Genomic DNA, 12,794 nt, shown 5'->3' with positions numbered 1-12,794 from the left:
GAGTTCTGAATGCTTTGGGAGTTCCTTTCTTCTTCAGGTCCAGCGGTCACATGTCATGCTGGTGAGGCTTGGCTAAAAGCAGAGGAATGAAGGGTTCCACCTCCCCCAGCTGTGATTTAACTTGTACGTCTTCCAGCTGGTAACTTTTTCCACCTCTTCCTGTAGAGAAGACTATGTAGGCACTTTCCTCCAGATAATGGGTTGTTGGATTTTGTTTTCTGATGGTATTTCTCTGGACACACTGTCATTATGGACTAGTAAGCTCCTTCAAAGATTGAAGATACTTTCTGTTGAATTTTCTAATTTTGGTAGATACTGCATTTGCAGAAGAATTACAAGGAAGCCCAGTGGATTTTCTTTTGAGTACTTTAAGGACACACATAGTAAAGCAGCATTAAATTGTCTTAAACATAATAGAGAACTGAAATTATTCCATAAAGCATAATGATATTGTGCGGTCAGAGTTACATACCTTAGCATACATACTGTTTCCTAGCCCTGCAGAATATAATTGTGTTGGAAGCTATGGTTGGTCTTCTTAAGTGTTTCAAAATATCAATAATCCTCTTGCCCAAGCTCCTGAATTAATAGCATATGAAAACAACAAGGTCCCTTTAGAGTTCCCATTTTGTTTTTCTATAGCAGCCTGGATCTGAGGCACTGTAGAACCACCAGTGAAAACTCACATCTCTAGCAAAAGCTGTCACTTGTTTGTAGTGGATTTGTTAGTGCTATTGACAAATACTTATTTATTTCTGTTTGATGCTTTAGCTTGCTTTTTCCTCATGGCTCTTCTAAATAAATTTTTTCTACAAGAACTGAGTCTTGTGCTTAATTGATTCTGCTTTCAGAAGGCCAAAGAATACCATGTGCATCCTTGAAAGACCTTCCCTTAAGGTGAAATCCTTAAAAGTGAATGAGAACCAGTTTCTTTTTAATGTCTTTTGGAGTCTACTAAATTTAAAAAGCCATGTCTGTGCCTTTGTTCTATGCTTCGTGGCATCAGATTGGATAAATGCCACAGATAAAAATCCCTACAGATAAACTTATTGTTAACTCTTTCTCCTGCTGTCCTCCATCATGGTTTTTCCTCTGCTTTTGGGGACTTCCTCTTCTCTTTAATGCCCATCTTCACTGATGCAAACTTGGACTCATTCCAAAAAAGAACAAACAGTTGAGGCTTGAGAGCTATCTCACTTCCATATGGGAAGACTATAGGGAATACTACCATCCTGTTCAGGAATATTTTGGCTTCATTTCCACCTGCTGAAAGAATTAGGCAAGGGCACCCATTTGAATAAAACGAGATTTTGAGCCTGAGGATTCACCCGTTAGACTAAATACTTCTTCCTTTCCATGCCCAGACTGACATCTTGCAAATAATGCAAATGGACTGACTTGATAGCATTAAAAGGTAAGAGCAGAAATCTTAGTTTACTCTGTTTAAACCAAAGCTCAGCGCATTGTTGCTCTCTAGATGCTGTCAACCTAGGCAATAGACCTGGCTCACGCATGCTTATTTATTACTGAACTGTGCATTTATGGTAGTCTTAAGATTTTATGTGGTACTTTTTCTGATGCAGAGTACTAAAGGCTTTGCGTTTTTTTAAGTGATGCATACAAAGGGGAGTGCCTGCCATCTATAAAGGCTTGCTAATGTTGTTAATCAGATATTACTGTCAAAATTAAATATATTCAGTGGTAGACAAAGAGGAAGGAAAATCTACAAGAAGCTAGAAGGAAGAATCTCCACAAGTATTGGTTTACCTAACATGTTAAGAGTAGAGCCTGCTAGAAGTACAGGGTAGGCTTGTTTTGATTAGTATCTTCCTTTTGAAAGCAGGCAAATGTTTATAGTGTAGAGGATGTCTCCACCTCTCCCCCTGGTGAAGCTGTGTGCTGGAGAAATTGATGACACTGTATGTTGGTGAATTCTTACAAATCTAAACGTAGACAATCATAGGGGTGTCTGTGCAGGGGTAAAAATCTATTAGCTTCAGATGATATCATAAGCTGAAGTTTTGAGAACTAGGTCCGACTCAGTGGTCAACATTTTGGGTTATACTAAGAAGTCCTTGTTTCAAATCTCAGTTTAAAAATCTGTTTAGTTTGGCAGCAGGATGAAATCTGCTAAAAAGCAACTGTCAATCTGCACTTTGTCTGAACTGCAGAGTGAATTGCTGGAAAGATACCTTTCTTCCAGTGGGAAGATAGATAGAATTTTGTAGTATGAGTTTTGTTTTGTTTTTAATTTTCTTTCCTTTAAGCAAGTCTAAATGCATTTCCTTAAAGCTACTGTAATCCTGCCTCAAAGTAGAGGATATGAGATGAGAACTGAGAGAAAAGTAGAACTCAGTCACCAACGCAATTTCTTAATTAAAATCCACTTTACTAGTTCTTTTTTCCATTTCTTATGTGCTGTCAGGAATATCTCTTATTTTGGCATATAGCTTTTCCCGTGTTTGCTGTAAGTTGACTTTTTAGTTTTTGTTAAGAAATGTGTGGCCTCATATGCAAAACTTGCAAAGCATCAGTTAGGGCAGAAGGAGCTGAGCCATGTAAGAGCATAAAAGGATGGAACAGGATGCTGGAAGTTTCTTGCACTGCGATTTGTAGCCAGAGTTAGAGCTTTGTTACTATATATTTGTATGTTGCAATGAGATTTAATAGATAATTGAAGTTTTCAGGGTGATATATGGAAGCAGGTATGTCCAAAGGTACACCAGTCTTTATTGAGGGGAAAACATGCTTTTAATACAGGCAAAAAAGCAGCTGTAATACAGATGAACATATTAGGCCCTAGTTATACTGTCCCTTCTAGGCTCTGTCTTTGCTGATGCAGGTGAAATTGGAGACTACGAGCTCTAGGCCAGCTAGCTGTCAGTACTTATTGCTTCAGCTGCTGCAAGGCTTCCAGTCAGCATGTAAAAGAAAGACAGTTTTAGTGTCCTGAAGGCCCGGAGTATTCAACAATAACTTTTTTTAAGAGGAGTTAAGATTTCTTGCAGGTGCAAGAATGCTTCTAAGCAGGTTCTTCAAAGTTGTTTATAAACTGCATGCCAGTTTGCTGTGGCTCAGTTTTTGTTCATAACTCCATATAATCATGTTCACTGATTATTTACTTAGAATGAATGAAATGAGATGCTGTAAAATAATTAAGCTAGCATTTGATTCTAATATACAGAATCCGCTTTTATGAATACATTTAATATGTGAGATTTTTTTTTTTTGCTCAGGGAAATAAGTATATATAGTGTTGCATGAAGACAAAATGCTTCATTGTCATACTAGAAAGGAATGGAAAAGAATGCATATTCTTCCTCGTGTACTCTAGTGATGCTGTTAGAATAATAAAATTCATTTCTATGTCTAAATAAGTCTATCCCTTCACATGCAGGAGTTTAACACTAGCTGTAACCACTTATTTCTCCAAGCTCAAAGATTGACTTGACGTGTCTGAACTTGCACATTGCACACTTTCATCTACCAGGGCTACAGGCAGTATCAAAATTTTGTAGTGGGATGCAACTGTTCTTAACAAAATAAGATATGCTGTTAAGTGCAGTAATTAGAACTAATACTTTCAAGGAGAAGTCATTCATGTCTGACTGCTCCGTATTTGCTTTACAACTGAAATATGGTTCCTAGGTCTCTTAGCTAGGTTTTTGTCAGAGATGAACAAACAGCATGGATGGAAGGGATCCAGCAGTGTTTGTGAAATGGGCACTGTTTTGTGTAATTTTCCTAGCAGGTTTAAATCATTGCTGCAATAATTAAATGCTGAGATGTCCACTTTGACCATCCAATAGTGCAAGAGACTGAGGCTGATCATGCAATCTTCCCTTCTGAAGTGGTTTCAGGGCTGCTTTTTGGCATTTCTGGCAGTTTCTTTGATAGTAAGGATAATTATTTTTTCCTTTTCCAAAATCAGTGTAGTAAGCTGTGTGTGACTGTACTTTTTTCTTTTTTTTCTTTTTTCTTTTTTTTTCTTTTTTATTTTTTATTTTTAATGCATAATTGCAGGTCTGGATGGCCAGCTATATTTATAGTCTCTGATTCCTGACCAATCCTGGTTATTGTCAGGTCTAGGCAGTCATTGCATCAGATAGTACTTGGCTGACTAAGTAGTAAAGATGGAGATGTCTGCCTTACAGTTTCAGAAAGCTTGCATTTGCATCTAATGTTTCATGTCAAAGTTAAATAAATATACTTGTTTAAGTGGAAGAGGTTTTCAGTAAGGGAAGTCTGCAATAATCTGAGCCTGTCTGAGCTTCTGCTTCAGATTCCTGGCTACTTAATGTAATTGAAAATAGGCCAGCTGCCTTTCAAATACATTAAGACCCAGCTTTTGCGATATCTTGCTTTTCTCAATATTCCTTGCTTTTGTTTAACTCTTCAGTGATGTAGTAGTTTATTCACATAGTAGTTTATCAGAAGGGCTTTGTATATTTAGATATGGATCACTTAATTGATTCTTGCTTGGGACCTCGATTAAATTTTTCTGGGCCTTCACTTAAACTTCTGTCACCTATATCTTCTCATTCAGACCTTTTTAGTGGCTCTATTCATGTAAGATGCTTGTCAGGATTTTTTGACAGGAAGAGAAATTGAGATATTTTCAAAGTTTAAGGATTTCTGTTTTTAATACACTGGTGTGAACAAATGGGTCAGACTGCTCTGTTTTATTTATAGTCATTGAGTATTTAAATCCAGAAGCTATTGCAACAGATACTTTAATACATTGTGCTATCCACCACTTGAATCATGTAGCTTTGCTGTGAAGCAGTAATGTTAGTTAGGGTCAAATGACTTAAGTTTTCTATTTGCAGCAATCTGCAAGAAAGGTGAAATAATTAGATTTTATCATTTGCTCTGCCTTGCAGGTATAGCAAGTAACAGAGTTACTGTAGCATCATGAATTTCCACTTGTCAACTAAACCATATTAACTGTGTATGCTGGTTTGTTACCATTGCTAAGGGAAAAATAGTTTCAAAGTTAGCTAGTTTTAGAATTAGGTTTCTATTCAGAGAACAGTTCTTATCTGAAGATTCAGTGTACTATAATCAGTGTAGTTTAGGTAACATTTTTGCAAGTGAATCAAAGTGGCTAGGTTCATGTTAATGACATATGAATGCCCAGACTACCAGACATCACCTGCCAATAAAGGAAAAGATTCATATGCAAGAGCAGAAAATATTCTGAATAGTATTCTCGCTTCTTTTCTTAGTAGAAACTGAGTTTACTACAGTATGTTCAGGTGTTGGGGTATGCATCTCAATGTAGTTAACTTTTGTTTTTAATGGCCTGCCTTTTACTTGATTTGGACAGTCTTAGCTTGTGATTGCCCTCCATTTGGATGTATATATTCTTAAAAGCAGTAACACTAGCCTAGGGGGTGGAAGGAGGGAGAGAAAAAGGATTATGAAGTACTTGGATCAAGAAAATATTTTACATAGTAAGGAATTCCATTCTAGGCTGCTTTTAAAAGTGGCTGCTGAAATTAGAGAGTTTGTGGGAATCAAACTGTTTCTTGACCGTGGGTGCCCAGCACCATCTTCTCGAGTTCATTGGTGTTACTTGTATTCTGCCTGTGTTTAATCTTTTTCCAGTATATCACTCCTGAGATGTATCTGAGTGGATTCATCTCACTTGTACGTTATTTTATTATTTGCTACCTGTCTGCCTCAGATTCTGAAACCTTTAGATTATAAAAAAACAGTCTCCATGCATGTTTGGAAAGGAGTTGCCCTATGATCTGCTGTAGCTCCCCCCTTCCCGCCCCCCCAGTAATGGTGTTTTATTTTAATTAAATATAAAATGACTATTTGCTTAAAAGCATGCAGGGGAGGGAATAATTCACTGAAATTTGGTTTTAATCTCTCTGGAGCATAGTGTAACTTTTTTAAAAAAAATTTTATTTAGAAGTCTGAACTGGTGGTGTATCTGAATTTTAAAAGAAGAGATTGAGTTTTGAACAAAGGCTATGGCAGCCACAGAAGAAGAACTTACCACTAATCTTTGTTAGAAACATGTAGGCGTCTTTATGGTTTACTGAATATCTTACTGAGGCATGCAGGCTGTTTGAAGCATTATGTTGTCGTGTCTGTCTGGTTTATAATTGTTGCACTTCAACAATATGACTGCATGCTGTCATTTAATCAGACATCAAATAAATTATCAAGAAAGCTTTCTCAACAATTGTTCAGTGATTTAAAGCTTCTTATAGATTCTTTGATGTGTGATATCTCTTCTATTTGTTCTCAGTTTTCCTTCCTGTTCCTTTTAAAAGGGGGGGTGCCTGTATGATGTTGGAATCCTCTGGAAGACTGGAAATGTGTATTTGGTAAGAGAGTATGCTCAAGAGGGAAATGGTTGTGAAGACTACCTGTCATAGCAGGTAAAAAACCAAAACAAAACCCACAAAAAACCAAACAACAAAAAAAAAAACACAAATGGGAGTTGGGCAAGAAGCTTGGAGCCTGCAGCTTGTGCAGGGCATGAAGAAAAGCTGATACATAGGATCAGGAAAAAGCAGATAGTTAAGAATGAGCTAACCTTGGGAGGAAGTTTTCCAAGTATAAAATGGGAGCATACGGTGCTCCACGTCACAAAGTCGCTGTTGACTGAAACCAAACTTGGAAATGACCTGTCTTGCAAGGGCACAATGTGCAAGGAAGAATCTTGTTTATAATCCTTCTATATTTCCATTCTCTCATCTACTCACATTTGTCTCTTGCTAAGAACTTTAATAAAATCTGGGATTTTTTAGTTTGAAGTCTGGTTTGAGGAGACTCTCTATAGGACAAGGTATAAGCAGAACCATGTAAAAGCTATGGCTGCCTTTGTATCCCATTACATTCCTGAAGTCAGCTGTAAATGTTTTTGATTGCCATAATGTTTGTTTAGTAATGTGTTGAAGTTGCTGTCATGTGGCTCTTTGTTGCATTACCTCAACAGTTTGTAGGCAGAGTGGACAGTTTTCCTCTTTGTGAAAAGTAAAAATGAATTACTAGGAGTTTAGTCGCTGATAAATGTTCAGAGCTTCACTGAGTTTTAGAAGTCCTGCTGCAAATCACAAAATCAGTTTGCTGAAGTACCAAGCTCGTACAGTTTTCTACGTTAGGTAAACTCAGCGTTAAATAAGATTACCTCATAATTTATCTTCTTTCTGTTTTCCAGTAGAAGAAACTAAAAAACAAAGGCAATCAAATGCCTTTTATATACATGCTTCCTAAGGAAAAATCTGCTATGGTTTCTACTCTTGCCTTGGGAAACTGTGCCAATTATACACCAGTCAGTTTTAATATACTGAGAACAGACACTGGTTTACTTAACTGGAGAATTGCTTATTTGGCATTTGCTACAAGGAAACTGAAGAGCAGCCTGCAAAATTTGAATACAATTTTAAAGAAAGTATTTGAAGGATAAGAGTAATAAATCTCATAACATTGCCCTACAGTACGTGCTGTGTTCTGAATATTTTTTCTGCCTGTCTTCATAAATTTTAAATCTTATGTCAGGATGGTGTTTGAGTTAGCTCAGTTGGCACCTTGTTTAATTTTGAACTATGTGTAAAAAGTAGTACACTGTATTTATGTTTTTCGATGTTGCTTTCAGGTGTTTATTTTTTTTCCAAATAATCTAGCTGTGAGATGTGGATATGATATATCAGAACTTACATAGAGGGATATTTTTGTCTAGCTTTTGGTTTATGAATGTTCTTTATATGTAGGTAAATTTGTTGAGGTTCTAAATGATTGTAAAATTAGCCCCCCCCCCCGCCTCCAAAAAAAGCACCCACTAAAAAATTCAGTACTCCTCAGAAGAGATAATCTACTTAAATCACACAGTTCTCAGAGGCAAAAGAAGGTCAATACTCCTTATGGATAAGGATGTCCAAATAGAAATGCCAGGAACCTGAATTTTTAAGGTTACTTTGACATGTTGTTGCTTACGTTGCTGCTCCCATTGAATTCAGCCTGGCACGGCCATGTTAAAAAATCTGAGCAAAGCTTTCAATTTAATTATCTATAAAATGATGAAAACAGTGAATGACCATATACACAAAAAAAACAGGTGATGCAGCTTGTCTAGAATTTCATAGAAATCTGACCAAATCAATTTAGTACTTTAGAACAGTATTCAGCTGTTGTAACTGTGAAAACATCTTCTGTCCACTTGCAGTCCCCAGTCTTACTCACTGTACATGAGTGAGTACTCTCTACGTACTCTGATTTGCTCTACTGATTTCCGTAGAGATAAATATAGATGTGACAAGTGGGGCAGAGCTATTGTGAGAAGGTCGAGATAGTGAGCTATACCTTTGCCAAATGCACGTTGTTAGGCAAAATATGTTTATTTGTATTCTCTGATCTATTGATAAACTTAAGTTGAGATGGGAAAAGTAATGAGCCAAGATAGCAGTAATTAAAGCTTGAGTGTCACTGTGGTAACTGATGAAATTCTGGAATTCCCAATGATAATACTTTTTCTTAAAGCCATGATTTAACTTAGCGGTATGTAACATGTTTTAAGTGTTATCTAAAGATGCATCAATGAGCCTGAAGAAGGTTGATGAAGTGTTAAGATGTTGCAAAACCAGAAGAAAGCTCCATTCTGGTTGGTAAATATATTAATTGGAAACCGAACAGTCCTGTGTATGTATTTTAATCTCTTTTATTGTGAGATGAAGAAAAACATTAAAATGGACCTTTTAATTGTCCACACTGTTAGGTGTTTGTTGTTTACTTAATTACCAATGCTTGTGAAGGTGTCTTTTCAGCTGATTCTTACTGAATCATCAGGTTAGCTTTAAAGAAAGGAAATTATTTTCCCAGCTGAGAATAGCAGCATGGTGATTTTCCCCCACTCCCACCACCCCAAGATGAATGTAAAAAGTTTATTTCACAGGGTTCTGTTTTGTCTTCTGTAACAGGAGAGCTCTTGTGTAGCAGCTTTTTGTTGTGGGTGAAATAGTGTATAATTTAAAGCCACCTCTAGTAGACATGTTCTTATCAGCATTTTGGAAGGTACATCCTTTGGAAGGTGGCTCCCTTCTTTTGAGGCAGAAAGGAGTTTTGATAAGACATCTGGCTCTGTGCCATTTTTTTTTTGCCACATGGTAGTTAGTTCCATAGCCATTACAGATTCATAATAACCTCGAGGCAGATGTTTTTGATCTTGAAAAATATTTATTTTATATGTATATTTTACTTCAGGAAAGAAACCTTCCTTCTGTGGCTTTTAGTTGCACTTTGAGCTTGTCAATGTGAAAGTTATGAAATCTGTAATGAGTTTTAAACTAATTAAATCCCTGCAAATGCTCTTCTATTTCATTATGGAGCAATCATATCTAAACTTAAGTTTAGATTTCTGCATCTAGTTCATTAATTTTCCAAGAGCTGTAAACGGAAAAAAAGGGAGGATTATCTAGTCAAAAAATTTAAAATTGTGATCAAACTGATGTGGTTGTTCTAAAAGCCATGGTGCATTCACTAGGAAATTAGTCTTTCTGGCCATAGCTTTTAAATACTGGGTTTTGTTTTGTTAACAGTGTCCAGAATCATCCTTCTTTGTGGATATTTTTGTATACCATGGAAAAGTCACATCTTTTGACAAATTATATGATAAATTAGGAACAAGTTTTTTGAGAAACTCTCTGGAGCATGTTTTCCAGATCGCTATTCAGTCATGCAGTTATTTTCTTAATTTCTGTTTGTAGAAGTCTGGCAACGGACTTCTTGTTGTTACTTAGTATTTTAAGTTCTGCTTCTATCTAAAATTGGATTTTAATCTGATATTGAAGGTTTAGTTCTTTTTCTGTGGTCTTCTTTCTCCACTGTTAGCTCATCAGTTTCCAGTTCTTATTTTCCAACTGCGTTCTAATGTGTTTTTGAGAATGCAAATACAAATTATTTTAGAAAATACCAAGACCAAATTTATGTATGGGAATAATAAAATAGAACTTAATGTCACTTGAAAATATGTGGCTGTTTTGCTTCTAGAGAGTATAAATGCTCAGAATAGGATGATACATATTTTGGGGGGGCTTAGGCAGTAGGCCAAGGAAAAAAGTTTATAGCAACATAACAGTGTGGAAAAATATTTGGGTATTGAGTTTAATTGAAATGTGAACCCATTTAATTTTAAATAACCAACTAGAGCAGAATTCCTGCTGTCCCTGATCCTGGACAAGGCCACATTTGTCATATTATCTAGGAGTACATGTATTGTTATAGGTGATGCTGATAGTTCCCGAAAACTGTTTGGTCCATCAACTCAGGAAAGACTCTTTTAAAAAAAAAGTGCATTCTAGGAGTAATAAAACTTGTTTTAAAAACAGGCATCTGAATCTTAGTTCATTTTTCATGCATCTTAGATTTCTGTAGTTCTCTTTGCTAGAAAATACAGTTATTCAGCTTCATCTTAGACAGGACTTACTGCATGGAAAAGAATGGCAGAAAAGACCTTTTAGAGCAACAGTATATTTAGATAGTATTCAGGAGTTGCAGTTCTTCAGTAAGACCATATTTTTTTGAAAGTACTTTGAGATCTTTTCTGATGTGCCTTCAACACTTAATTTGAAAAGCTGTGTAATTTAGAAATTAGAAGCTCTAAAATAGATTGATTTTAATGTGGAAATTGAGGGCCATGTTTAGTTGCAAAACTCCACAAATCCACTCTTAGAAGTACAGTTTACTTAAATGGTCTAATATCAAAGACATGTCTTGTTCTTCCTAGCTGAAAGAAACAAGTGTTTTATGATGCATAAAAAATAATATCAATAAAGAATTGTTTATGGCTTCCTGTTTTTTATGTTGTCCCACTTTTTAAAAAAAATTATTTTGGCTAAGGGTTGTATTATTGTTTTATAACAATGCTTGTGTATCACTTGCTAGCTGAGGACCTTGGAACTCTGAGGCCAGTCTCATTTACTGTAAGGCTCTACTTGGATGTAGAAGAATGGCTTCTAAACTGAGGATGGAAAAAAGATTTATTTCCTAATATTGTGGTACAGCAAGAAGTGTGAGATAAATGACAACATGTAATCTTGTTTTGAAGGGGTAGCCCGTGCTATTGTTTTACACTTATATTTTACATGACTTGCAGCAATGTATGATGACAGGGCTATAGAAATGTGGCTGTAAGAAACATTTTTGTTACTGTTTTTGCACACCTCTGGAAAAACCCCAGCAAGAATCTGAGCATGATCTCTGTTAAGTGCAAACATATAGGTAGATGGAGTCTTTTTGCTTGAAATCTTAATTTAAAAATCTAGCTTCAAAGTGGTAGCAATGAATTTTGGAGCAGGGCTGATAGAATGTCTAGAGCACAGTAATAACATCCCATGGCTCTCAACATGTTTCAGTGGAGATCCAAGTCTGAATGAATTTATTTTGTATAATTAGTTTGGGATTTAGAAAAAAAGGTGTCTAGAGTTGTATACTTTACATGGGTTTGCATTCTCTTTGAGGTTATGAAGAAGAAAATGTTCTTATCTCTTACTTCTGGACAGTGAAATGGAGTCTGAGAACCTTTTAATTAACCTTTTGATTAATTATTTTGGTGAAGACATGATTTGACTTAATTTTTTCTAGCTATTTCTACTCAGAGTTATGGGGCAGGGAGGGGAGGACACGTACATGTTTACAGGTACTATGCAAAAACAAGATACTCTGTTATCTGCCTTGTTAATGTAAAACAGTCAACACCTGGTGATGGGCCTTGTCTCTGTCTTGAGGTGTATGGGAATATTTATATTCTGGTCACATCCTTGGTAAGCATGCAAAGTGTTAAAATTACCAGTGAATTACCAGTTTGGCTGTGATTTGGTTGTGCAGTCTATGCCCATCAGTTCATGCTTAGGGGCCAAATCTACAAAATATCTGCACAGACTCCTTTAGAAAAAGACCTATTGACCTTGATTTAGTCAAAATTATTGTCTGCTATTTAGCAAGCCTTACCTAAGGCTTACAAGTGTAAGATGGATCTATACAGATCTGTGTTTTCATGCAGCTGTGGCTTTTGAGAGTTATCATGCAAATTATCTGGCGTCATGATACTCATTTCTTTGTGTGCATTGCAGTAAATGAGCTGTGATGAGATGGTTACTGTCAAATGTAACCTGCAACCGTGATGGCGAAATGGAAGTTCCAAGAAAACAAAGAGGCAGAGGGAAGTAAAAGGAAAATAAATGGAAGGAGTATAATTCTGACACAGTTTTTCCTAACCTGTTCTGCCAGAAGGCTTCAAGATCTTGTGGAGTTCTGCACAGATGTAATTTGTTTCCACTGAACCCTTGAAAGAATCTTTTAAAATACGTCAAATACAGTTTCCTTGCTTTAAAGTTGTATATTTCTCGCTATTTATGAAACTGGAAGCAACCTTGACAACAAACGAACTGATCTGAGTTGCTAAAAATATGCAATCATGAGGCTATATTTTTGCATATGGTTCTATTGTCTTTCAGTATTTAGTGTGGGGTTTTCACATGTGTCGGGGAAGGGAATAAATCCAGAAAATTTGGAATAAAGTTTACTTCTACACAATAATAGAGACTTTTACTTGGACAGCTGCAAATACCATTTTTCTTGCTATTATTACAAGCTGACATTATTTTCTGGTTGAAGCTCATCATGAAGCACGTGGGGGTTTTTTCCTTCTTTTTCTCTGCTTAATCGTATTGTTTTGTTTAATACATGCCTGAAATTCTTATTTTAAAAAAAAAAAAATTTGTTTCCATGTGCCCATGCAAGTAATGTAAGGCAGTTTTGGTGGTTGTAATTTGATTCTG

General features: G+C 36.1%; 1 protein-coding gene across 7 annotated transcripts in view; it reads left to right on the top strand.

Annotated features, from left to right (window-relative positions):
• Positions 1–12,794, top strand: part of MEF2A (myocyte enhancer factor 2A) — a 92,878-nt gene that overhangs the window by 20,121 nt on the left and 59,963 nt on the right. The window contains exon 1 of one of the 7 annotated variants that reach the window (XM_075159831.1): positions 6,261–6,398. The exons of the other annotated variants lie outside the window; for them this stretch is intronic. The gene's annotated coding sequence lies outside the window, so the exon portion shown is untranslated. Of the gene's footprint in view, positions 1–6,260; positions 6,399–12,794 lie in introns of those variants that run through there. 7 annotated transcript variants of the gene reach the window in all.

The sequence above is a fragment of the Calonectris borealis genome, chromosome 11 (assembly GCF_964195595.1).
Source record: "Calonectris borealis chromosome 11, bCalBor7.hap1.2, whole genome shotgun sequence".
NCBI classification, from domain to species: domain Eukaryota; kingdom Metazoa; phylum Chordata; class Aves; order Procellariiformes; family Procellariidae; genus Calonectris; species Calonectris borealis.
Note: the sequence above shows the minus strand (reverse complement) of the source record. Positions and strands in the feature narration are given on the sequence as shown.